The 24,629-nt window shown below is 46.7% G+C and overlaps 1 long non-coding RNA gene across 1 annotated transcript in view; it reads left to right on the forward strand.

Annotated features, from left to right (window-relative positions):
• Window positions 1-24,629, forward strand: part of LOC144180412 (uncharacterized) — a 589,231-nt gene that overhangs the window by 297,737 nt on the left and 266,865 nt on the right. The window lies entirely within an intron of this gene.

Raw genomic sequence — 24,629 nt, forward strand, 5'->3', positions numbered from 1 at the left:
GAACGAGCTATTTTTGTTTTTAAATTTACCGCACATTCTTTTTAAAGCCGTAACAATGGTGGGACAAACAGTGGAAGTTACGAACGCACACGTAAACATAGAAGTACCGATGCGTATACTGCTGTTGGTAGTGCGTGCACTATGCTTGGTTTAGCTGCACAGCACTGCGGGGCTTTAGGGTTGTCTCAGACGACACTGGCCGATTGACGCAAGCGACGATGTCTTACTTGACCGTATTTGTCGAGCAAGCACTATGTTTCACGAAATGATTATTTTCTCCCAGAACAAAAACAAGCCATGTTTAAATATGGTCAAAAACAGACCAAAGGCAGAAAACGCCTTTAATCATTGTTTATTATCAAGGAGTACACACAGAAGCAAAATGGGGCCACCAAAGCCTACTGTTGGGCTTTTCCTACGTCGCCCGGCAGCAACAGCCTTCACTTCTGTAAGAAACACTCATGGAAAGTTGTAACTGAATAGGAAGGTAAAAAAAAACACAAGCAAACAAAAAAGAGAGAAAAAGAGAAGAAGAAAAAAGAGAAAAAGAGAGAACGAAAAATTAAAGGGAGGAAAGAAAAAAAGGATAGCAAACAACAACCGACGAACAGAAGAGACGAAGACAAACGGGCCGACAAAGATACACTAAATCAACATGGGTTTCAGCTACATGGGTGGCATTTTCCTCATCACAATCACAAGAAAACAATTAGAGAAGAAAGAAATAGCTACCAATCACCGCATACACATACATACTTCAGCATATTTCTAATGCCAGCATAGCAGCACGCAAGTGTTTCCGCGTTGTTGAAGAGATCATTTCGTCAGGCAATTTGTTGAAGATAGCAGGAACATAATATGGCCGCGCAGCCATTCCGCCATGGTATAGTGGCGCCACCCAGGTTCAGTAACGTAAAGAAACGCCGTAACGCCGCCGCAGGGTACCTCGATGCCATCGCCGCCGTACAGGGTGGAGACACCGTTTGAGCGGTCCCGTGCCGCCGCAATTTGGTCAACGTGCTCAATGCGTTGTTCTTTTCGTTTCCTACGAGACCCAGCAACGCGAAACAGATCAAATGATTCAAACTTCGCCTAGAAACCTCGTTGCGGCGATATGTTTAGCGCGGTTTTGATAGAATGACTTGCTTCAGCGGCGAGCAAGTGACCCCAAATGGCGGCGCCAGCGTATACGTGTCTCCACCCTGTACTGCGGACGCGTGAATCAAGACACCATATGCTGCAGGGCAGTCGGTTCCTGTGATGTCATTGCAGACCACGAAAACACGATTTTGCGGGAAGATCAAAATTTCAACCTAAATTGATTAATTTCTCAGTTAATAAAGCATCGTTTGTATCCGGTCAAGCGCTGTGGGCACAATAAAACGCGATATCTTTCGAATAAAACAAACTTGTATTTTGTCTTCACGGCTCCTTTAAAGTTCCGTGATTGACACTGGAGGCTCTCAGTCTATAGTCGTGTTTAGAACTTTCCAGGAATGTGAATGAGAAAGCACCCATTAATGTGATGTTGACCTGCTGTTGAAGTTCGAGGCCACGCCCGTCACCGCTTGGCCAGCCAGACACCTTCCGACGCTCCCGCTCGATCGCCACCGCCAGGAGCCTGTTGTTCGCCCCAGTCTGTACCTCCAGCTCACAAGGTGGCTCGTATTTTGCTGCACAAGAATATGCTGCTGGCCAAGTTGGTAGTCAGCTGTGGAAAACATTTCAGCGCGAAGAGAGTCGAAGACTAATACCCCTGTCACACGGAAAATTTAATGTCATTCAAACTGAATGACATTAGCTGTTAATGACATTAGGCTCGGCTGTGCGGGTTTACACGGCAGAACAAATGTCATTTGATTGTGATATCGGCGACGATTACCGAGCTCGTAAAACCGCAAAATTACATTTCAAGTGCATCTAGAATGTTTTCACACCTAATTTCTTAAAGAACGTAACAGGTGATTATTTTTTAAAATAGAAACAAGAAAACCACCAATTTAGGTGACATCAGTAGACATCACAAGCTGAGACAAGTCTGTAAAAAATCCGGATTAGGGTAGCGCGCGCACTGGGGACGAGATTTTTTTGTTAGTACTTGTTTGTCTTTCTTTATTTTAACAACAACACAAAGAATAAAATGTAAGTTTACTGACAGTTTTTAGAAACAGTATCTTTTGGTTTATTAGGGAATTTTCCTGTCTAGGCACGCGCTAATGCTGTCGAGGCTACTCATTTGGCCACTAACGGAGGTCCGGGACCTCAGTTGGCCGCTAAATGTCATTCGCCTGAAATGACATTCGGTATTCTCGTGTAGTGCCGAACTAATGACATTTAGGGCGAATGACATTCGCTCTAAATGTCATTAGATCTGCCGTATGACAGGGGCATAAGAAAGAACAGCCCTTGTCTGGGGTTCTTTCGTGGTCCTCGTCTGTCTGCACGCGGAAACGTATTCCACAGCGGCTCGAATTGCACATGTGGCAGCGGATTACCCTCCCTCGGCGCTACCGTTTCTCTTTCCAGGAATGCACCCGTATTTTCCGTGCCATTATGTGCCCCTCACTAAGATTATCTGTACCTCTCGCGTACAATCGAAACTAAAGACGAAGGGTCTTTGCCTTAAAACAGCAACTGCGGAGGCATACATGTAAGCCTCCCCACTCCACACCCCGTCACGTTAACATCGCGCAATCACAAGACGCCCGCCTGACGCCGAATCGTTTCACGGATAAATAGATCGGCTGGTTAGACTGACTCCGCTCCTACGCATTTTATGTGCTGTTCTGTGTTTTAACTTCTCTAGTTGGGCAACGAGAGCAGTTCAGGAAGTGTAATGCAGGTACCCTTGGATCTCGAGTTTTCAAATAAAACTTTAGCCCCAGGTTGTGCATTCTCCTTTTTCTATTTTTATGTCTACGCCTTATTTTGTTTCGGTTGTGAAAATGGCCATGCGGGTACTAAAAATGTGAAGCAAACAAAGGACCAACAAAAGAAAAAAAGTGAAAATAAGCAAAAAAGTGAGGAAAATCCGTAATTTTTTTAGATTCCTTCCTGAATTTCTCTTTCTCTTCTACACGAAAAATCCGGCAGCCTGGTTGTAGCTGGCGTCTTTAAAGAGCCCCAGAAAGCGCTTTGTTAAGTTTCTTTTATACATCTGACACACTTTAGAATGCATCGAATGACAGCGCCCATTCCTGAGTTAACGTGGCCACGATGTATGTGCGTGAAATATTACTGTTCCAAGCACATGAAAAAAGTTTCAATAACTTGCCCAAAGGATTTCAGTTTCTTTCTTGCCTTGTCGTAAACTCCGGGAATTTTTAGGGAACCTGGGGGACGTCCCACAAGCGATATCGCCGCTATGTGCCGGCTTCTTTCCTTTCCAGCAGTAAAGCCATTCCAAGTGGAGATCAATAAAATAGCAACAAAACCAATACCTGCGTGCTGGAGATAAATATATATCTCACAGTGCTTCCTGGACCTAAAAAAAATTGAAGCGTTTATTATCACCGCTGTTGATAAACCATTCAAATATCATCCGCCAGCTTTACCCCGACGGATGACGGTGTAGCATTGTTAGGAGGAAAATTGTGCATACAACATGGAGGCCTCTGCATGTAATAGCGACTGTTAAGAGTTAGGTGCAGTGCTGCATCGAGTGCTTTTAAATCTTGTATACACGCAATTACGTTTCCTGGGCAAATAATACCATTGTGTGGTGTAACTAAATAGAGGAGTTTTAGGCCAAGAATGCCAAGTGGTACTAGCAAACTGCTGAGTTGAATATTGATCTGGGAATGTAGGTTAACTAATCTTCACACTTTTCACGTTAGAAAGTGGTAGCTGCTCCAAACTTAAAACAAACACGAATGCAGATCAACTGCTTCTCGCTGTTTATGGCAACGCTGAGTAATTTCGACAGAAATAATTATATAACAGTATGCCTCTTGCGCACCCAAAGCATAGGTAGAAGTCCACAACTTTAAGATATTCTTCCTCGAAGTTTATTAATGGCCCAAGCCATTTATATTGTTCCGTAAACGCATAGCTCATAAACCCTCGCTTACCATCTCCTCCTTAAGGTCTCAGTTCTCCGCATTTCTTAATGAAGCTATGGTTATTGGGCTTAAAAGTGTCCAAGCGTTCCCCAGTTTCTTCGCTTATGCAAATGTGAGCCTATTGAGCACAAAAGAAGAAGACAATGCCAACTATGAAAGGCGCAGGCTGGACCGGGGAGTGGAATTAGAAAAATAAACCTGCTTTTCACGATATCTTGCTGGCAGTAAACGACAGTCCCCTCACACTTGAGTCGTTCAACCACTTTCACCTTTTCTCTATGCCTTCCATGCGATTCGTCGTTTGAATCGCCCTTTCGATATGCTGTTTTTTGTCTTCTCTTTGCCCAGTTCATTTGGGATTTATGTTTCTCTTGGTCATGACAATTGTACACGTTTGTGCCTACGCGGCTGAAGGGCCGGCCGCTAGTCTCGGAAGTCGAAGCACGTTCCGGAGTAACGGCGTAGGATCGTGAGGAATGTCGTCGTTCTCCTCGTCGTCTCTACTCCGCTGCCCGGAGGCGCTGGCCTCTCGCTTGTCGGTGTGACAAGGACGATCCACTTGGGCGCAGATTCGCCTGTTGGCAATTCAAACGAGGTTTGGATGTCGGGGCCGGACTTCAGGCCCGGAATCTCACCCCGCGCATTTACCCCCGTTTTTTTTTTTTTCATTATTTGAGTCCCGAAGCTGTCTTTGGTGTATGTCTCTATCTCCCGCTTCTTATCAGCTTTTCTTTTTTTCTTTTGATGCGGCGTCTTTAATATCGGTTCTGCTCCCCACCTCTAATACCCAGTATCTTATCGCCGGGCTCGCCCGGAATCTCTCCAGCTTCGCAATTTATGCGTGTTGCTTGGTTCTCTTTCGGATACGAGAGCAGGAATTTCCATGCGTAACTACGTGCGTGTACGCAGTACATACGCGTAGAATTACAGGAACGACGTCGGGAAGGCCCGCGCCACTGACCCGAAGGACAGCTCCTCCGGAAGCTTCTAATCGTCTTTTCGCGTGGCTGCCCCTCGCTCTGATATTCCTCCTGCCTGTGCCCTTCGCAGCGGCGTCAATAACAGGAACGATCTGCAGAAACGTGCGCCTTTCCCTGCATTTTTGTTGACTACTTTTGCTGCCGGTAAGGCTGCATCGTTGGAATCTGTGGCGTAAGCCTTCCTATGTATCTACGTACACACCTCGGAGATAGCTTTCCACGACCTGACATTATTTCCACTGTCTGATAGCTTTTGTTCTTTATTTTTGTGTGGGAGGAGACTCACTCGGAGAGTTTGGTGGAGACGGTTTTTAATTTCATAGTAGTAGCGGCACCTTCATATTTCTTTTTGGTTGTAGACATTTCTTCGGCACTATGAGTCATCGCCATGCGACAGACGTGTGTCCTTTGTGCCTACGCTTCGCTGTAGTTCGCGGTCACGAAAGTCACGTGGTTTTGATGTATAGAAGTTATCGTGAGGTGTCAGAATCACACAGAAAATTGGAGCGCGTGGCGGAAAGTAAAACAGCAGTTCCGGAGGAGGGTTCTGAGATAGGGCTGCTGAATGCGCGTGGACAGACAGGCCGCTGTGGCACGTGCACTGTCAGCCTCATTGATAGGTGCAAGTAGCCACGAGGTGAACAGCAGGCGGCTGTCCAACGAACTTCCGAGGGTGCTGTCCATGGGGCTACTCAAGTGGTAAAGGGCGCAGATGGAAAGTTCAACAGAATGTTGAAGAGCAGATCAACACTGGTTGCGAGTAGGCTTTCGCTTTCACATTCTTATTAAAAGGTCTAAGCATTCTGTGTAATTTCTTTCGGCCGCCTTCATACGTAGCCCCTACCCGCCGCGGTGGCGCAGTGGCTAAGGCGTTGCGCTGCTGAGCACGAGGTCGCGGGTTCGATTCCCGGCCGCGGTGGCCGCTTTTCTGATGGAGGCGAAAAGCAAAAACGGCCGTGTGTACGAGATTTCGGCGCACGTTAAAGATCCCCTGGTGGTCAAAATTAATCCGGAGCCCTCTACTACGGCGCGCCTCATCGCCTGCGTTGCGTTGGCGCGTTAAGCCCTACAATCAATCGAGACGTCGCCGATATTAAAAAAAAAACATAATCTAATGAATGCAGTAGAAGGGTAAAAGTGATTGATAATCTCGCAAACACCCAAAGAAGCTATGTCCTGGGATCTTTTACTCTTTGAGTGCGCTAGGAAGGTAAACATTTGTGTTGTTTTGAGGGCGACTTGAATTCAGTGTGGTATGCGTAGCATAACGCACACCAACAGGTAAAACGGGCTTGTAAAGACCTTCCTAATGCACGCGGCAAATCATTTTGTGTATACACAATCAACACCCTTTCACAGCAGCTTGGCTGATTTTTTTGTCTTCATATATCAGCTGTTCAATCAATCACTTCAAATGAGGAGCAGTGCACCTGATTGGTTCAGTTCTCTTATAGCTACAAAGAGAGAGAGGCACTCCAAATAAAAGTAGCTAAACATTCGATTAAGTTCAAGCAGTCTAGCAGCTTAACGGTAACTAGAGCTAGACATATGGTGGGCTAAAATTCTTGCTGAAGAAGGAGTAAAATTTGGTTTCATTTTACCGAGAAAACTTACGGCCTTATACAGAAAAGGTTGGATATATGAAGAAAATTGATGTACAAGTGTTTGGTATACCAAACTACTTGTGTAAGGTTAAAAGCAACCAAGGGTGGAGGAGAAATAAAAGCGAGATCTAGATACATGAACTGCTTTCTCTACCGTGTCAACGTGCGAGGAGCAAACAAAGTAAAGGCAGCGAACATTTTACTAAAACATTATGCGTCCTTCGAGAATAAGGGGGCTCTGAACCAACAGTAAGCACTAAGACGAACATATGGATATTTATTCCATGTTTAGATTGGATTGGAAAGAGTTTATGGAAAGTTTATCCGAAAGCAGTTGTACGCAAAACCCACGCCTGACGGCCCTCTTTAGCATCGGGAAACGCCGTTGTTAGCTGACAAATTGTGGCTTCATTCAGAGCCACGCGCGAGCGAGCTATAAAAGTGACTACTGAACTCCTTCGAGTGCCGCTGAGGACCCATATGATTGGGCACGTACGGAAAAAGAATGGTTTAAACACTACGCCGTATCTGCAATTGTGCTGTATCGTTTCGACATTAATTGGAAATACTTGGTCACAGACCAAAAGCAGTAAATTCACGATTCGGGAGTGCCGCCTTATCCGTAAGCACTCTTATAAATCATAGCGGGTGGGCTTCACCCCCACACCCCAGGACTACCAAATACTTGAAGGTGATGAATGTGATGCCCAGCATGCCATTAGATGAAAAAATAGAATCTGCAGTGGAAGAAAAGCACAAGGAGTGCATTTGCGTTGTCGCCGGTGCGCAAATACTGTTCTTTTAAAGCAAAGCTTTCTACATCTACCCCCCAAGGGTTCTTTCGCGACCGTTGGTGTCACCAGAAAACTCCCGCAAAGAAATAAAAGAATTTCCTGCACCGCCAGGAATCGAACCTGGAACTACCCCCCAAGGGTTCTTTCGCGACCGTTGGTGTCACCAGAAAACTCCCGCAAAGAAATAAAAGAATTTCCTGCACCGCCAGGAATCGAACCTGGAACTAACAGAGCAACAAAGCAAGAGCCCGTTGTCTTACCGGTTAAGCTACGAGCCCACTTTTTTTTTTCTTTAATGCATGGAAATGTTAGAAAACTTCAAAAGACGAGACACAATTTAAGCACTAACAGACAGTCGAACAAAGATCAAAACTCAGGCAAGCAAACGCATGCATCCAAAAGAGGCAGCCACTCTGGTGGATCACTCTGCGCAGCATAAACGCTCCGCACCAACGCCGCCTGTTCCCGAAAAATGCACTTGGTCGGCCTAGGGGGTTCCGCATGCCGATCAGTCATACGGCACTTCCACAAGCTAAACAATCCTAGGAGAACGAAAACGTCATATGGCACCCGATTAACATCTTCAAATGGCAGGAAGCGAATGGTGTACGGGGTGATGTCGATGTCCTTTTTTAGTGTCCGCTGCAAAACGTCCCAGAAGAACACAGCGTCCCTGCACAACACAAAACAATGATCAATTGTCTCTGGTTGATTACAGAGGCGACAATTGTCCGACCAAGGAATAGACATTCCTTTTTCGCGCAGCCATGTCTTAACTTGGAGTGTGGAAGAATGAAGCTTGAAGAAAAATGTCTTTGCATTTGGCGGGATACACATGCTCATTACGCGTTTCAAAACATTGCTTTTCTGGTGGCCTAAGTAAGGCTGGCGATAAACAGGCACCGGGAATAGACTTTCAATAAGAGTGTTCGTCATAGTTTTCCTTGACATGCTGAACAGATATTCCAAGGAAAACCGCGCGGTAAGAAAGTTAAATGACTCCACGACCTCTTTGAGAAATCCCCATGGAGGCTTCGTATTGACCTCGCCCGTAGATACAAGCAAAAAAGGCAAATGGAAACTTATGCGCTGCTGAAGTACAGTCAGTAAAAGTGGGTGATCAACCAATTTGTAGAAGAAAAAACGAGACACAAGTTGTTGCACAAACAAATGCATGAGCCCAACACCCCCTGCCTTTAAAGGAAGAAACAAGTTGTCCCTGCGCATAGGTTCCCATTGAGAGCCCCACACAAATGTTGCAAAAACTCTATGCAGGGCCTGAACCTTTTCTCGCGCACAGTGAAGCACTTGAAGCACATATAGGAGCTTTGTGGCAAGGAAGACGTTACACACTCTTGCACGTGCAAACACAGAGAGGTCTCGCCCATTCCATGCCTGCGATGCGCGCTTAACTTGCGTGAGCGCTGATGACCAATGAGGCCCTGTGTTCCGTATTTGATGTAACGGCACGCCGAGGTACTGAAGTGGGGCGCTATCCCAAATAATACCAGCGAATGTAGATGGTTTTGTTCCCCATTGTCCGATCCAAAATCCCTTAGTTTTTTCCATATTAACATCCGCTCCAGACACATCGCAGAACTGCTTAGTCACTGTAAGGGCTTCCTGGACACTCCTTTTGTCAGCACAAAAATACGCTATATCATCTGCATAAGCAAGCACCTTAACTTCGCACGATTGTAAGCAAAAACCTTTTACTCTTTGACTCTGCTGAATGCTGAGACAAAGAGGCTCGAGGTACAATGCAAACAGCAATGGTGACAGGGGGCAACCTTGTCTGACAGACGACTTGATCGCAATCGGCTCAGACAGAATACCATTGACGATAAGCTGTGTACTGCACCGATCATAGCACAGCTTGATTCCCTTATATAACACATCACCTAAGTTGACTGCTGCCAGAAGTGCGAATAAGAAATCATGAGAAACCCGATCAAAACCTTTTGCAAGGTCAATTTGTATTAGGGCCATCTGATCTACCGAATCGGACACGCACTCCAAGACAGAACGAGCGATATGAATATTTGTGTGAATACTCCTACCCCGAATACCGCAAGTTTGGTGGGATCCCACTAAACTAGTGATTACAAATTGAAGGCGCCTAGATAAAATTTTTGCAAAAATTTTGTAGTCAACGTTGCAGAGGGAGATTGGTCGGTAACCCTCTACATGCCTTAGTTTTTCTGCATCCGCAGTTTTGGGGATTAGCACCGTGTGTCCTGAATAAAAGGTTGGCGGCAAGATATTATGATCATAGGCAGCCGTAAATACGTCCAAGAGAACTGGAGCAAGGATACCAGAAAACTTTTGATAGAACTCCCCACCAAGGCCATCTGTCCCTGGGGTCTTGTTAGTCTTAAGCGCGGAGATAGCATCCTTAACTTCCTCCAGTGTAATAGGCCCTGACACCATCATGCACTCGTCCTCTGTAAGCCTGGGAAGTAAGTCAATGAGGGAATGGAACTTTAATTGCTGAGTATTAATTCTGGACCCCCCAAATAACGTGCTGTAATGTGTGTGGAAAGCACTGACTATTTCTTTAGCTTCAGTATACCTAACACCGTTATAGTAAATTTCAATTATCTCCTTTGCAAGTGCGGATTGGCGCTCATCACTAAGACACCGGCGAGAAGGATAACTATCAAAGAATCTTTCAGTTCTGGACCGAATTAAGGCACCATGATACTTTTCAGTTACATATTTTTGCAATTGTCCTTTAACAATCCCAATTTCTTCCAAAGTTGATCCCGCATTGACTGCTTCCAGTTCGTGAAGCGCCACCAATGTACGGGAAAGTTCACGTACATAAAAGCGTTTTACACGCGGAGACGGGGAAGACAAGTGGTGCACTCACAAAGCACATCTAGGGGTGTATAACCACTGCATTCTTGCTAAATGCCACGCGAAAGCGATTAAAGGAAGCTCACACCAACCCATGGCATCTCACTTCTAGTACGCCAATGGGCCTGTGGCTTCCAGTGTTCACGTAAAAATCTTAGCTCCTTGTCGTCCCCCCTCACGCCAATCGATACCTCAATGAACACATTCAAATACTCCTTGATGGCCAGGCCATCACTCGAAGCCCCAGCTTCAAGATCCTGGTCCTCCATCTTCAGGCCAACACCAAGAGTAACTTATCCTTGCAGCGCCTCAAACACACCATCAATAAATCATACACATGATCAGGCGAGTTGCCACCAAGAAGCGAGGCCTCAAGGAATCCCATACCGTTCGATTAGTTCAAGCTTTTGTCCTCTCGAGAATCACTTACGTCAACCCCGTGTCTTCTTCTCGGCAAGAAGGACGTAAACATGCCTTATATAATGTTTAGAAAGGTGGTTGAGCAAGCCATTGGTCTTCCAACGAGTGCGTCCGCAGAGACCCTGCTTAGCACGGGGCTCTACAACACGGTGGAAGAGCTAATAGAAGGCCATCTTTCTATCCAGAAGCTCCGAATGAGCAGAACTGTGGCGGGTCGCCTTATCTTTCAATGTCACTCCGCTTGATGTACTCCTGGACTTTGGCGACAAGAAACAAAGATGCTCCCTTTGCTTAGAAATATGAACCCCTATGACTACACGGGTCACCGAAAAGCACGGGCTCAAGCGCTCAACACCACCCTCGGTGGGAATCATGCAGTTAGCTACACAGACACCTCCCAACATCGAGGGCAGCAGTACGCCATCATCGTGGCTACTTTCAGAACCAACGTCCTTGCTTGTGCCTCACTCAAGACCGAACAGATGACGGCAGCAGAAGAGGCAGCCATCGTCTTGGCTCTCACTCAACCATGGGTTCGTAAGGTAGTCACCACTTCCCAACAAGCCTACCGGAATTACCTGTCGAGTTTGGTGTCCCGACCCGCACTGCGTGTGCTAAAAAACTACTCCCCAAATGGTTCCATGCAGCTCATCTGGATGTCCGCTCATGCTTCCATGGAAGGCAACAAATACGTCCACCAAGCCATACTTTTAGCCCCCCTGCTATGAAGCTGCATGATGACGGTCCCCCGCTTGTCTCAACAAGGGACGTAACCCAGCATTATCGCCTTCTGAGACAGACCATACCTTCGCCTTACCCTGACCTTTCCATATAACAACAACCTACCCTACGGTTCATACAATCCGGCTCATTCCCACACCCGACGCGTCTTCACTTAATGCACCCGAATCGCTACGACGCTGAATGTAAACTTTGCTCAGAAGTAGGAACACTCTGCCACATAATCGGGGTTTGCGACGTTAGCCCTGAGCACCCTCCTCTCTTTCCGTCAACTACCGAACAAGAGCCATGGAAGATGCTGCTGTCCAGCCCCTCTCTGCCTACCCAACTTCAGCTGGTAGAGAGAGCACACGTGGCGCGGACTGAATATGGGCTACAGTGAAGGAGGGACCACTCCCCTGGACCACACTCTGGGCCATTCAGGAATCTGAATAGAAGCATTTCCTCCTTCTGCCCCTCCTACTCCTCCTCCTGATCCTGCTCCGTCTCTGCCGCTGATCTCGTCGCCTCCGTTCGCGACGGCAGAGACGGAGAAGTTAGATCGTCTAATACCGGGTTTGAGCTTTAATTTCGTGAAAGCCGTTTCCACTCATGTGCTATACCAATACAACTCAACCAACCACCGTTCATGCTTCATGCAGTAATTTAACCTTACCAAGAATATCTGTTTGAAGGAGTAGAGAGTAAGGGTATGCAAAGAAAATTTCACTTCTCTCTGGTTTCAATATTTGTAGAGCGAAGTGAGTGAATTATGTGACGTCGCATTAGTAAGCATTGTGGGTGCCGTTCACAGCTTTGCTTTCCAAACACATTCACAGAGTGGATTGGCGCCAATTTTTTTTTACTGCGAAGCAGTATATGTCTAACCCCACCAGGTTTCATTCCGGTGAAACCGTTTTGCTCGGCTCTGCTCTGGGGAACCTCCTCACCACTGCCGACCATTCCTTAAAACTGTTATTCTTCTCGCCACCAGCGATGCCTGCTTCGCAGGTTGCGCAGCGGCGTTATCAGGTGTTTACTGAGAGTCAACAGAGCGCGAATGGGCGTAAAAAACAACCGGAAGCCGCCGCCACCGCCGAGCGTGTTGCCACCGCCCTTGCATCATCAAATTCCAGCTCCATGTGTAGCGGCGAGTACCTTCTAGTTGAATAGAAACTGGCCGGGTTGGAACGCAGGCGTGAGCTCGTTATTCCTCTTCAGCCTGAAAGGCTCTCCCAGCGACGATTTCGCTCGTTTATTTTACGCCTAGGTATGCGCTCGACACTGGTTGCCGGTTTATGTCTGCACAGCTGCACTTCGCGCCGCTACTGTTGAACTGATGAGAGATTTAAACGGGGAAGTTTCATCGATGCATGCACCCTGTCGGCTGTCCCTCGTAAACGAGCGGTTTGTATCTGGTTCTGTGGGTTACACAGGCAGAAAGATGCGTCCGAAGGTGGAAAGAAACAGACAGCCACGTGTTCGTCCCTTAGAATAAATCTCGAGACCTTGCAGGTTTTAACTCTGTATAAGGCGGACGTATGTCGTTCTATTGGAGGAAAAAGAGCGGGAATTGAAGAAGCGTCGTCCTGAACAGAAGCGCGAATGGTCGCGAAAACAACAGAAAGCCTGTGCCGCCAACGTTGCCCCTTCACGTTGCAGCTTGTCGAATAGCTGCGAATCCCTCCCGGATGAAAAGCCATTTGCCCGCTTGGGAAGCCGACGTAAGCCACTATTACTCGTTCAGCTTGAAGGGCTTTTATAGTGCCAGCTTCGACGAAGTCTTTCACTTCCAAGCACGCGCACATAACCGGTTGCCTGTTTTTGCGTGCATAAGTTGGGAGTTGCAAGAGGGGCGTGGGGTGTGGGCGTGCACGCGCCGTTGTAAGTATTATTCCCTTACTGATGACATGTGCGTTGTGCAATTGGGCGTTAAATGGCCAACCGCAGCCTGCGCGTTCTCCTCAGTGGTTGATCGGATTGGGTAGGCGTGTTACACAAAACGTAAAGTGCTTACGATGGGGGAGGGGAACAGCCAGCTGCAATTTTGTCGGCTAGAATAAAGTTCAGGTCCTTCCAAGGTCAATTCAGCCAATTTGCTAGGAAGTATACTCAATCGAAAATTATAAACAAAAGTGTTTTGTTCCGTGAACTCCGGTGACTGCGTCCACCTTCGCAGGTCATCCTTCTTCACAGAATGGAAAAGCACTAACTTTTTTTAGTTCAGTCGCACGCTCGGCCTCGTCATTCGCCACATTCGCACAGTTTATCAGGCTGAACTGAGATTTAATTAGGCTCCAACCAATACAATGCAAAAAGGCAAAAACCCGACGTTTCGAAGCCGGCTCGGCTTCTTCTTCAGGGGTGACAGTGGCCACGCTGCAGCTGCGTCTTATAGTCTCACATTTGCTGGCCTCGCACAAAGCCCCTCGCTGCGGCACGTAATCCGTGTGCGTACACCGAGGGGAGAGTGCCAAGCGAGCGATTAACATTCCCAGGTGTGCGTTGTATATGCCACGATTCGAGGAAAAGCCGCCTCCTCCAGTTCGTTTCCCTTTCGAGGATGGCCGTTCCGGGGAAGTCAATTTTGTGGTCGGCCACTTCGCAGTGTTCGGCGACTGCACTGCGGACTCTATTTTGTTTCCGGACGTCGTTCTTGTGTTGTCTAATCCTCTCCGGCAGGTTTTTGGTCTCACCGATGTACGAGGCGTCGCACCCCGCGCACGGGATGCGGTAGACGACCCCGGGTGCCTTCTCTATTGTCAGCCGGTCTTTGGGGCGGGGGATTAAGCGGCCTATAGTTGTCGAAGGCTTGTGGGCTATTTGTACTCCTACCCCTTTGAAAATGCGGGCCAAGGCCTCGCTTGTTCCTGGAATATACGGCACCGGCACGCGTTTCAGGGGTCCGACGGTTGAAGTTCTTGGAGAGTTTGTCCCCCTCTTCTGCTCTTTGCGGCGGGTCACGGAGTGAATGAACTTTTTCGGGTAGCCGTTTTTCTTGAGGTCCGCAAATACAAGGCTTACTTCTTTCTTACGTTCTGATTCGGACGAGCAAATTGCATCAGCTCTGTTAATTAAAGACGACACAACTGAGGCTTTGTGGTTAGCGGGGTGAGCCGAATTAAAATGAAGGTAGCGGCCGGTGTGCGTAGGCTTCCTGTGAACGGAGAACACCAGGCCCCTGCCTCCTCTTGTCACTTGGGCGTCAAGAAAGGGAATGGAGCCGTCTCGTTCACATTCAACCGTGAACTGGATGGCGGGATGAACTGAATTTAGGCGTTTTTTCAGGCTGTCAACTGCGGAGGTCTTCACTATGCAGAAGCAGTCGTCCACATACCGAAGAAAAAGTTTTGGTTTCGGCCGGAAGGAGCTCAAAGCCTTCCCTTCCACGTGTTCCATCGTCAAGTTCGCCATTGTTACCGAGATGGCGGCCCCCATTGCGGTTCCAGTTTGTTGTTTGAAAATTTGCCCATTATGCGAAAAATATGTGCTGGCCAAGCAGAACTCGAGTAGGCGGCATATCTCGTCGGCAGTGAGCGGCGTCCTTTCTTTTAGGGTTGCGTCATTTTCGAGGGCAGTTCGGGCCGCGGATACAGCCAGTGGTACAGGAACACTAGTGAACAATGACACGACGTCGAACGAGACCAGGCTCTCGTCTTCGTCAATGCACACCTGTGACGCAAGTTGCACGAAGTGTCTGGAGTTGCGTACATGAGTCGCGGTCTTCCCGGCGAGGGGGGCGAGGATGCGGTGCAGGAAATTTGAAAGGGCTCGGCACGGGGATGATGTGAAGTCTACGATCGGGCGAAGGGGGGCGCCAGGTTTGTGGATCTTCGGTAATCCGTAGAAACTAGGTGCGGAGCCGTTTCGACAGATCAAGCGAAGGTATAGAATTTTTTGTTCCGGGTGGTTCTTGAAAATCGCCGCGAGTAACTTGTTCAGCTGCGTGAGACTATAAGACGCAGCTGCAGCGTGGCCACTGTCACCCCTGAAGAAGAAGCCGAGCCGGCTTCGAAACGTCGGGTTTTTGCCTTTTTGCATTGTATTGGTTGGAGCCTAATTAAATCTCAGTTCAGTAACTTCCCAACCAGACAGAAGTCTGTCGAAATGTTCACTTTCAAGTTTATCAGGCTGATTGGTCGTTTTGCAGCGCGGTGGGGAAGCCAACCTGTCGTCATTTCTTACACTGCGGTTTCGGCATAAAACTTGGAGAAATTGTCCTTCGCTTCCGCGAAAGTGACAAAAGCTTCTCTGCCCTTCTCAACTTTTATATTCGCTTGACATGGAGGTAAAGCACCCAGCATGGTGCATGCCGCGGAACAAGCGTCTCCCGAAATAGCTGTCCCCAGGGGCATTAGATCAGCCTCCGCTGCCGTGACCGCTTTGAAACACCGAGTTTTTCTCACTGCCAGAAGAATTCACTGACCAGGACCCAGTAAGAGGCGAGCACGCCGAGAGTGAAAATGTCGAGAAAAGAAGTTCCACAACAAGATGGAGGCGCTCGTGTTGGGCGAACGGTTAGCGGAGGGTGTGTGGGTGTTTCTGGTGCCATTGATTGTGCCAAAAATTGGCACCCGCTGGCTTAAGGAGCACTTGCGTTCTCGAGAATGCCAGGAAAAGGGAGGTCCGCGGGTCGCTTCGCCAGTGTTGCGGTTCCGGCTGTTCCAGCTACGATGGATTGAAAACCGTTGCTCACAACTGCAGTCGGCACATCTGAAATTATCAGCACCCCTTTTCAGCGTGGGCTCATAACCACCACCTGCGGCAAGAAGGTACAAATGAGCCTGTTCGAAGTCTCCGAGGCCCCTAGTAATGAAACAAAAATAATGAAGGCAAATCGCCGCAATAAATCTGGAAGTTTCGTAAGACGATTTCGTTGAGTGCAAGCGCCAAACAATTTTTTTTTATTTTTATATTCTTGCTTAGAATTTTTTTTCATCGTACCTGTCTCCGGATAGCCTATGGAAATGTTTGCGAGCGCGGACAGAATCACGTCGGCAAGGAATTTTGAGCCGTGCGGCAAACCTAACTTTCTGGTGAAGGCTCTGTACCTTTCAATGTAATGTAGGTATCTTGAGAAAAAAAAAACAAAACACGAATTGTCTTCTAAGACGTCTCTATACTACGCCGCGTTTCATTTACATGCAATATTAGTTAAGAATCGTAGGTGTGTATTGGTTGCGTGCTGGGATCGCATTACCGGACCACTGGGTTCGTTTCTCATTCATTCCCAAACTTTACGAATGTTTCTTTTCAACTCAATTACTTCACTTCTATTCTCTTTGAGACAGCGGCCATTTTAAAATCTGTTTCGCTGCTACAGGCACCAAACAATAGTTCTCCCGCTTAACCGGCCGTTTAATGCTTCCGCTTTAAAAAATATCAGCACGAACCCCATCCATAACAGTATTTATACCTGCGTAAATCCGCTCATTGCTAGGCTCAGATCTAAAAATTAAGGAAAATAATAGCACACTGTATCCAGCTCGACAACGTAGATATTTAAAATCCCCCGAACCACAGTGTCATTATGTTTCGTATTTTTATTTTCCTGTTTTATTTACCTATGACTGTACCTCTGTACATAGGGACAAACTTTTGCTATGAACCGGGGATGTGTCCTCTTTGTTCGGTGACAGACAAAGAAGTCCGCCTGCCCCAGAAATTGCGCTACACGGAAACATACTTATGCTATAGGAGTAATGTAGGCACGAAACACACTCGAAACTATGAGGGATCGCGTCTTCCAGTACCCGCTCTTCTCGCTTTTCTTGCGTTTTAACGCTATCACCATAGCAACCGGCTCATTTGCTTCGCTCCCTCGGAGCATCTCATGCCCTGTCCTTATTTATTCAATCTTGAGCAATCACGGATTTCGAGGAGCCCTTCCGTTGCTCCTTTCGCGAAATGCGTTCAATCTTCTCCGCTGGAAGTCGAAGAAACACACGGTTAGTGAAACGGGGGAGGGGAGCGGGGGTCTCTGCCATCTGCAAACAGAAAACCCAGTATCGTCTTACGTCGGAGGCGAGTAAACAAAAGTAACCTCGATCCCAGAGTCTCGCTTGAAAGGCGCAAACATTGGCGAAAAACGTCCGGTGGGTCGTTCCTGATTGGAGCTCGGATAGGCTTCGGACGAAGTGAAATGTTCTGCCGACGTAGACAAGGCAGCCCGGTTTGTATTGTCTCTTCCCCCTCTTTCCCGTTTGCTGTTCGCCGAGACGAAGGGAAAAGCACATAACACAGAGCTTGCACCCTCTGTGACCATCTTCCGCCAAATAAAAGAAAGAGGACAGCACAGGATCAGGCACGGAGATCTTTGTCGCCTGAGTCGCCACGTGGCTTTCTCGCTTATTTGCTCAAAAACGTGCTTGACCTCGTTTCGTGCGCCCCCTCGGTCACTCCAGCACTCGGACGGCCGCGCCGGTCTAAAGCGCAGCTCCGTTTCCTTGTGGCTACTTTGCTCTTCTGTACAGATTTTTTTTCTAGCTCTTGCTTCTCTGTCCTTTATTGGTTTTTAGCTCGAATGTCCGCACAGCCAGCTTCGCGCGGGCTTGACTGATGGTTGCTGTATTTTCTTTTGGCTTCCATGATCGCTGACTGACGTGCCCTGAAACGCGGCGAAAGGATGCTGCTGAATATCGCACGCCTCAGCAGTGAAAACGGGGCGTTGAAGGGGCAGTGAAGGTGGCGTTGAAAGGAAATAAAAAAAAAAACAACAAATAACGCCCCCGAATGACGCTGCTTCAAATGCGTGTCCCTGTGACAAAAGGAATGAATTATTCAGGTCTCCGTAGTTGTCCGGTCTCCATACACGGGGACCACAGGGGCTGCCACGCCGGGCACTCCTTCCAGGATTGGTCCTGGACGCTCGAGAGTTTCGGGCGACCATCCGCGTGCGGCGCTGCATTCTTCTAGTTTGTTTGCTGGTTCGTTTTTGTTGGCAACACTAGCGAGCGGAGTATATGTAGGCGCCAATGTCCGTTCAACCCTTTTTTCGGCGCGCATTGTCGCTGCCCACCATTCAACGGTCATGTTTCCCCAAAAAGCGTCAACCGACTGGAACGAATGGACAGCCGCCGAAGGAGACAACCTGAATGGGCGTTGTGTCAGCCCCTTGTCAGCGGCATTTTTCTTTGGCCGGTGATCTTTGGGACGCTCGAGATAAGTTGGTCTTGTAACAATGTGCAGGCGCTTCTCGAAAAGAACGCTGCTTGCTGTTGAGAACCAATTTGTGTTGCCGCGGCGTCTTGTACTTGGAAATACAAAATGAATAAATAATGTGCTCATGCCTACACCACCCCCCTCTACCCCTCTGCAACGGAAAAAGAAAGTCTACCTTCCCATCCCCATCTCTTTTTTTTATTCGAATTTACGGTCAGATTTGAAAGACCTAAAACCGCATTGCTTTGTTCTTATTCCGCTGTTTGGCTGGATAGCATATATCGATTGACAGATGAAGGTGGTTCCGGCTGGAAGGGTGTCGCACAGAAAAACTTGTGTGCTCGGTTCGGGTTCAGATTGACACGCGTGCTTACTTAGCGGCTTGTTTCACTTTCAGCTCCTCACGGGAACAGAAGCGGTTCGACTCAGCTTTGACCGCTTCATGCAGGTTCTTGCTGGTTATGAAGGACAACAGGATATGTGGGAAATTCCTTGTTTTCACACCGAGTACAAAAATCAAATGCTGCAACATAACCTGGTTTATATTTTGAGTGCATTTGGAACGCCATGAAATCCGTCGTTAAAGGAACTACGGGAAATATTTGTGAATATGTACTTTTATTGCTTACGTAATTTTATTGTTATTTGCACATTTATTTCACAATTGTGCACGTCTGCGTAATATTCTTATGTATTCAATTGCTATCCTCTTCTCCTCTGGTGTCGCTTTTTGCTGTTACAATTGTTTATATGCTTGTAGAATTAGCACATTTCTCATACGTATAAAATACACGCCGATTGACAATTGTCAATTGCGCATGCAGTGTTGATTGGTGCGTCGTTCTTTGCTGCCTTGTACTAGTTTTCTGGGCCCCGTCAAGCTGCCCCCACAGCTTAGAGCCCAGGTAGCCAACCATTACTATCTGGTGAATAAAGTCGATTGAACTGCATTGATTTGAACAAAATAGGTTAGATAAGTTTTGCTGCTGTGCACTCGAGTTTATTATAGCAAGGCATTTTCCCGGTAGCGCTTCCGGAACATTACAAGCAGAAACTTTTCTACCCACTTACGAAAAAGCTAGATTGAAGTTGACATGAAGTAAAGGCGGCCTGAATGGGCTTAGATGTGCTTTTTTTGTTCGTCGACATTCACGAAATTAAAACTTCACGCATGTGATTACGGCGAGTCGTAAGCGCTACGTCCCTTTACTGCTTTTCACACAAGTGTTGCGCTGAAATTCTGGCCGTCGCGGCTATTATTATTTGTTGTGGAAAACGCAAAATTATGACGATTTCTAAATAATTATGTATATTTCATATTTTTGCGTTAGCAACGCGGTCCCATATTTACATTACTTGGGAGGCGTGTGCATTCTACCTTGCTTGTTTCTTTTTTTTTTCAAACGCCAGGGCAAGGGCTTTACGGCTCTTCCTGGGCAAGTTGATAAACGAGTGATTGATTGAATATTAAGAAAAACAGTTCACATGAGCTTTAGTTTTAATACCTATAAGCATAGGGGATTAATTTTCTCGTCTTTTACCATCTCTGCGCATATGTCGATGCTGCGGTGAAATATTTTCGTAGCACAAGGCTTAACATTTGCATAAACTCGCCGTGAGCTTTACCGCTTTTTTGCGCGAAAGCTGTGCCACCTAATCCCCTCGGCGGCATAAGAAAACTTAAGTAAAGACGACAACTGGGCTAGTTGGTGTGGATACATCGATAAGTACAGCTAGAGACGGCACAAAACGCCGTCTGCGTGTTTCCTCATCTTACGCCCTGTATCATGCGCTAAGTAGCGGTATAAGAAATATTCTCGCCTTCCTCTTGTCTAGCGTCGCCCGAACTACGCAGGTGCGCAGAGCGAGCACTGCCGTCCGGAGCGGCGGGTTGCGAGGCTGTTTCGGCATACTGGCCTGCCACCGCCTCCCGTTTATCCCCTTCCCTAGTCCGCGGTGAGATGCGTATCCCTACTCGAGAGACAGGGGTTGCCATTTGTCTTCCTTACTTCCAAGGTTCTGTCCTCCCCTCCTTTCGAGTCCATCCCAACTAGAATCGCTCCTCCAGTTTATCAAACTACATCAATCCTGCTTACGAATATCCGCAGCTATATGCCCAAAAAGGAAGCGGTGCTAACTCTCCTTGAGGACACCAGCACTGATATCGCAATCTTAACTGAGTCATGGCTAACCCCTGATATTCACGATAATGAATTACGTCACAACAACACCCATTTCACGTCTTACAGACTGGATAGGAACAGACGCAGAGGGGGTGGTATTTTACTTTTCGTGAAAGACAGCCTACCCTCCCAAACTGTGACAATCAGTACGAAGTTTGAAATTCTTTGCATTGAAATAATCCTTCCCTCGTGCAAAAACATTCTTGTAGCCTGTTACCGCGCACCCGACTGCGACCACTCTTTTACAGATGACCTTCAAAGTGTTCTTTTCGATCTGACATCCCGCTTTCCTCACGCTAACTTCTTGCTTTGCGGGGACTTCAATTACCCTGATATCGACTGGGACAACTTGTGTGCTACTTCACGACAATCTAAAGATTTCCTCGAACTGTGTCTCCTTTTTAATTTATCGCAATCAGTCACATTGCCAACTCGTGGCACAAACACTCTTGATCTTGTTCTTGTCTCCAACCCAGAACTAATTCAGTCAGTGTCATGCATACCCGGTCTGAGTGACCATAATGTTGTATTGTTTTCACTGTCCATTGCCTTACCTTCGCGAAGACCTTCGAAAAAATTAATACGTGACTATAACAATGCCGACTTCTCGACGATTAACTCTGAACTTAATAAATTTTTGGTCTCCTTCACCCTGTCTGCCTCTACCCGAACAGTTGACCAAAACTGGTTATTGTTCAAGCGGAAATTATTAACCCTTATCGATAACAACGTCCCCCTTATTCGTGTTCCAGGCGATGCTCAGCGACCTTGGTATTCTAATCTCCTAAGGAAACTTTCGCAAAAGAAAAAACGTCTTTTTCGCGCTGCTAAAAACTTTCCGTCAATATCCAAATGGAACAGATATTTCGCATGCCTTCGTGAATACACTCACTTGCTGAAGCGCTCCAAAAAGAAATTTTTTCATGATGACTTGCTTAACATTGCCCGAAATAATCCAAAGAAATTTTGGAAACTTCTCAACCCAAAAAATAACTCGCACAATATATCCTTAATCAATTCCGATGGTTCTCACGTTGCTCTCCCGCTGCGGGCGGACGTTATGAATACTTACTTCACTTCAGTTTTCACTTCTGAACCACTTCATGGTATTCCAGTCATGCCAAGATCTAATTTTTCGCAAATGCTGCCCATTGAAATTACCTCCGAAGGCATCAGCAATCTGATAACGAAATTAAAAATATCCAGCTCCCCCGGACCTGATAACATTCCTGCCAAAGTCTTAAAGGCTACTAATAGCATATCTAGCAAATTTTTGGAGATAATTTTTAAACAGTCCATTTCCGAAGGTTCAATTCCAGAAGATTGGAAACTTGGGAAGGTTGTACCGGTTTTTAAGTCTGGCAAGCGATCTGACCCATCTAACTATCGCCCCATTTCACTAACGTGCATCGCTTGCAAACTTCTGGAACATATAATATATTCACATGTTGCTCGTCACCTCGATGATCACTCTTTCTTTTTTCATAAACAGCATGGTTTTCGTTCAGGGTTCTCATGCGAAACACAACTTTTCGAATTTACGACTGATCTTCATCTAAACCTTGATTCATCATTTCAGACTGATGTAATTTTCGTTGACTTTTCAAAGGCCTTCGATCTCGTCCCTCATCAACGACTTATCAACAAACTTTCTTCCCTTTCCCTCGATCCCCGGACCTTATCCTGGATTAAGTGCTTCCTAACCCGCCGGTCCCAATTCACTGTTATCGGTGGTGCCCATTCCGATACTACTCCAGTAATCTCTGGTGTCCCTCAGGGATCGGTTCTCGGTCCACTTCTCTTTTTAATCTACGTAAATGATCTTCCTTCCGGCATTTCATCAACGCTTCGTCTTTTTGCAGACGATTGCGTCGTCTATCGTCGTATATCAACTCCCGAAGATCAACTAATACTACAGCAAGACTTACACATTATTGATAACTGGTGCGCTCAGTGGATGATGAGGCCGAATATTTCCAAATGCAAGTTCATGCCTGTCTCACGAAAACGCACTAACGTCATCCACCCGTATTCATTAAACTCAGTAGTGTTATCACAAGTGGATTCTTACCGATACCTGGGCGTTGTAATTACAAGCAGACTAACCTGGACCGATCATATAACCAAACTAGCTGCCGATGCCTCAAAAACTCTTGGCTACCTTAGGAGGTCATTGTCATTATCACCTGCAAGCCTTCGTAAATTGGCCTTTGAAACTTTTGTTCGTACTAAAATGGAATATGCATCTGCGATTTGGAGCCCTCATCAGGTATACCTAATTAACATTCTTGAATCCGTCCAAAATCGTGCCGCCAGATTCATCTCCACAAATTACGACAAACGAGCAAGCATCAGTCTAATAAAATCATCCCTCGGTCTCCCTGTTTTGTCAGCTCGACGCAAAATTTCACGTCTCTGTCTTTTTCACAAACTATACTACAGTTTTCCTCACCTACATGGCTCACTTTTACTTCCGCCTGTCCGAACATCTCGTCGCTTATTTAATTCTGTGAGTATTCAACGGCTGTTTGGTTCTACTAACGCTTTTAACAAATCATTTCTTCCTACGGCTATTGAAGAGTGCAATGGATTGACTGATGCTATTGTCAGCGAACAAGTTGCTTTTAAATTTAGAGATTTATTACTAGCTGCCCTTGACTCTTAATCGCTGTTCTTCTTTTTTCGTTGTTTGTTTTCTGCCACCTGTATATTTTGGACGGCGAATTGACTGTTAATAATTCGTTCTACATGCTCTGTGTTTTGGTTTTTTTTTTCTACCTGTATGTATTGGTAATTCAAAAACTGTGTACATGAACTGTATTTTCATTGACATTTGTACTTTGATTGTTCCCCCCCTTATGTAATGCCCCGAGAGAGGCCTTTAAGGGTAAAATAAATGATGATGATGATGAAACCACTGTAGCCCTCTCTCTCTCGTCACTCTATGTCAACAAATGTTTCTCTCCTTCTTTCTCTGGGACAGCGTAATAGTCTCCTGTCTGACGTCTTTCCTCAGCGGCTAACATCTCTTCATCATAAAAGGCATCCCTCCTTCTCTTGCCCCTCTTTTCTCAGCGCCAACCACCATCCGGTGTAATTGAAATTCGATCGGTTGATTCATGGAAGTACCCTTAGCGCGGTTTGTGGCTCCGTCGTTACATCAATTACATTGAGCCGACGCCAAAATTGGTTGCAACCAGATCACTCTTCTTTGGAAGCGCACACCTCTTAACGTAATGCGGCGGCTCTCATCGTAGCTTTTAGATCCGACATGGTCGTCGCGTTCATGATTGTACGTACCGACGTGCCACAGAAAAACAGCGGTTCGTCGCTCATCGTTCGCTTGACTTTTGTGTAATGCAGCGTGTGGTGTGGCAGTACCGGAACCGCACTTCGGATAAGCGGAAACGAATGATATTCTGAGATATTGCGAGCAAAAAAGGTAAAGGACATAAAGTGAAAGATATTTAGCAGCCACCGCTTTATAAATGAGCACATTGCCTTTACAAGTGTACTGTTTCTTCGATGTGCAGCTCTGCCTCCTCTCTCTCTCTCTCCCTCCATCTCTCTCTGTCACACACACACTGTGTGTGCGTGCGTTTTAGCGCATGCGTGAAAAGTGTGAGCGTGTGAGTGTGTGCATGTGTGTGTGTGGGCGTGTGTGAGTCAGTTAGTGGGCACCGCAAAAATGCTGCAATTACTTGTCGGTTTTGCGAAAGCGGAAACACTCGTATGTCTAAATTTTGGCGCCTGTTAAAGATCCACAGGTGGTCAAAATGAATTTGGGTCCCCATACTTCACCACGCCTCGTAGACCATATGTACCTTCGGGATGTTAAACCCCATTG

Source organism: Haemaphysalis longicornis, unplaced genomic scaffold (genome assembly GCF_048455015.1).
Source record: "Haemaphysalis longicornis isolate Haplotype H1 unplaced genomic scaffold, Haemaphysalis longicornis Haplotype H1 scaffold_4, whole genome shotgun sequence".
Lineage (NCBI taxonomy): Eukaryota > Metazoa > Arthropoda > Arachnida > Ixodida > Ixodidae > Haemaphysalis > Haemaphysalis longicornis.